Genomic DNA, 3,054 nt, shown 5'->3' with positions numbered 1-3,054 from the left:
TTGGCAAGAGACACGTACCTAAGCATTTCGTATGATCACCTGCATCCATTCGTGTAAATTGTGCAGTCCGACGGACATGGGCAATTCCAGCAGGACAATGCGTCATCCCACACTTCTAGAATTGCTACATAGTGGCTCCAGGAACACTCTTCTGAGTTTAGACAATTCCGCTGCCCACCCGACTCCCCAGACACGAACATTGTTGAGCATATACACTAAGATGGTATCTGTGTCCTCGGTGGCTCAGATGGACAGAGCGTCTGCCGTGTAAGCAGGAGATCCCGGGTTCGAGTCCCGGTCGGGGCACACATTTTCAGCTGTCCCCGTTGACGTATGTCAACGTCTGAAAGCAGGAAAGGGTGTTCATTTCATTGTAATTGTCGAGCATGTTTGGGATGCCTTGCAACGTGCTGTTGAGAAGAGATGCGCACCCCCTCGTACTGTTACTGGTTTATGCACAGCCCTGCAAGATTCATGGTGTCAGTTCCCACCAGCTCCAGTTGAGATATTACTCGAGTCCACGCCACGTCGTGTTTTTGCACTTCTGCGGGCTCGCACATACCCTGCACGCTATTAGGTAGGTGTACCAGCTTCTTTGCCTCTTCAGTGTAGAATACCTTAACTGCCCCCATCGGAGCATTTGTTTCACCATGGAAGTGGAGAAAGATGGAGACCTCACATCCCGGTCCGTAGAAAAAAACACGGGTTCCTTGGGTGACAGTGATTTGCGTAAACCAACCCACAATGACCTATACCGGCGGCCTGAGAGCATCTTCCATCTCAGTGCAGTTGTGTACTACGGACTCTGGATCATAGGCCTGGAGCTATCTCAGATTTATAGAGCTTATCAGAAGAGCTTAGCCATCTTCGCCCTGTTTTTCTCCAGAACGGCTACTCTGATAAGCTTATTCGAAATGCATTTCAACTAGCACACATCAAGAACAGCCAGATGATGGTTTTTCTATAATACGTTGGTGGCAGATCCTTTAAGAGACTCCGGAAAGGCTCAAAATCATGAAAAATTCAATTTTTACTTTTTTGCGTTTTCTGAATCTGCAGACTATTACCTTTTAATAGATATATTATTTATTCAATTCCGAAGACTACAACTATTTTTAAACTTTTTTTGAAATGTGTTCTACATGGGCATGACCCACTGTGGCTCTGTTAAACTGCTGTCAAATAGTGTTATTATTAACGTCCGTGTTCATCAGGTACATTTTAGTGATGTGAGATAAAGTATGTGTTGTGGCTAACCTATTTTCAGAGACTTTGCAGCACCTGAACTGTTGAAAAAGTGTATTCACGGAAAAACTCAAAACCCCAATGAAAGTGTAAATAGTGTTATATGGTTGAGAATCCCCAAGACTGTATTTGTTGGAATAGAAATACTTCACTTTGGTGTGTATGATGCTGTTGCGACTTTCAATGATGGCAACATTGTAAGGTGCAAGGTATTTAGAAATATGGGAATGAAGATAGGTTCTAACATGGTACGAGCGATGCTTGCTTTAGACAAGGAACGCCTTCGGGCTGCAGACAGGGTTGTAAAGAGTCTAGAAATACAAGCAAGAGTAAACAGGAGGAGGAACAAGAGGAAGCTGGAGGAGGAGTTTGCAGAGGATGAAAATAATCCATCCTATGGACCTGGAATACACTAAAAAGTTAATCCAGTCCTTGTCGCTCCATTCCCAAAACTTTTATTTTCTCATACGAATTACATGTTTTCTAAGTATCTTCCAAACATATTGGTTCAAAGTTTCAGTAAATGTTACACAGTACCTTCTGCATAATTTAACACAGCCTTTTTCCAAAAAACTGTATATTTTTGAATATATAAATAAAAAATTGCGAAAAATGTTGTGAATTTTCATTACAATTGAAAAAAAATCATCTTTAATAACTGAACTAAAATTTTGTAAAATCCCTGTGTTAAGTTTTAGCCCATATTCCAATAAATAATCTGTAAAAAGTTCAACTTCCTACCTCAAATACTTTGTGAGGAAAGATGTAATTTATAAGCGTTATTTTAACATTGCAAGTATAGGGCGTTCCGGAGCCCCTTATGATCGGTGGGCTGCTCAAGAAACATCTTATAAAACGTCTCTTCCGCCCTCCAGCGCCAATTTAAAAGGTTCTGAATTCTGTTAAAGACGACCTTCTCGGTAAACTCCTGTTTTCCGTAATTTAAAAAAAGCAGAAGACTGTTTGGGAGAAGACCTTTGGAGATGAAGTATAATACCAGAAGGCATTAGCTGTGTCGTCTGCTCACCCCTGCTTGACAACGGGACTAGCATTGACCAACGTTTCGTCAGAGCCCTACCACTCCGTCGATATTTAAGCCACGGATGTCCCATAAAAAGCGACATCTTCATGCAGTTCCGTCAACAGCTCACAGACACAGAAGTGTCCGTAGTGTAAAACTCTGGACAAGTTCGTGCGAGCGCCTCGAAAAATTGCTGACTTTAATGGTGTGACCAGCAACTTTGCGAGTGTCAGATGTTCCTTCCTCCGATAGTACTCATAAAGATGTCGACGAATCGCATCTTCTGCAAACGAATCGATATTGCAAATCCGCTTATCCATACGAAACTTTTTCCCCAGGGCTGCAAACTTTCGACAGTTGTTCAGCTTCCTTTCCTTTGTCAAACATTTCCTTCCCAATCTTCGCAAAAGAGATTTTATTTATATTCATATATATATATATATATATATATATATTTATATTTATATTCAAAAGTGCAACTGTTTTGTCTATTATTTTTATTTATATATATATATATATATATATATATATATATATATATATTTATATTCAAAAGAGCAACTGTTTTGTCTATTATTTTGCTAACAGAGAGCAGCGGCCGGGCCACCATTAAGTTTTTCATTCTCAAAGTAGGGCCGGCCGCGGTGGTCTAGTGGTTCTAGCCGCGCAGTCCGGAACCACGGGACTGCTACGGTCGCAGGTTCGAATCCTGCCTCGGGCATGGATGTGTGTGACGTCCTTAGGTTAGTTAGGTTTAATTAGTTCTAAGTTCTAGGCGACTAATGACC

At 41.3% G+C, this 3,054-nt stretch overlaps 1 non-coding gene across 1 annotated transcript; it reads left to right on the top strand.

Moving 5' to 3' along the window:
- The first annotated feature begins 232 nt into the window (after positions 1-232).
- Positions 233-306, top strand: Trnat-ugu (transfer RNA threonine (anticodon UGU)). The gene has a single exon. It is a non-coding gene; the product is annotated as a tRNA-Thr (tRNA).
- Positions 307-3,054: the final 2,748 nt, after the last annotated feature.

This window comes from Schistocerca cancellata, chromosome 11 (genome assembly GCF_023864275.1).
Source record: "Schistocerca cancellata isolate TAMUIC-IGC-003103 chromosome 11, iqSchCanc2.1, whole genome shotgun sequence".
Classification (NCBI taxonomy): domain Eukaryota; kingdom Metazoa; phylum Arthropoda; class Insecta; order Orthoptera; family Acrididae; genus Schistocerca; species Schistocerca cancellata.
The sequence above is the reverse complement of the archived record's forward strand: the minus strand, read 5'-3'. Positions and strand labels throughout refer to the sequence as shown.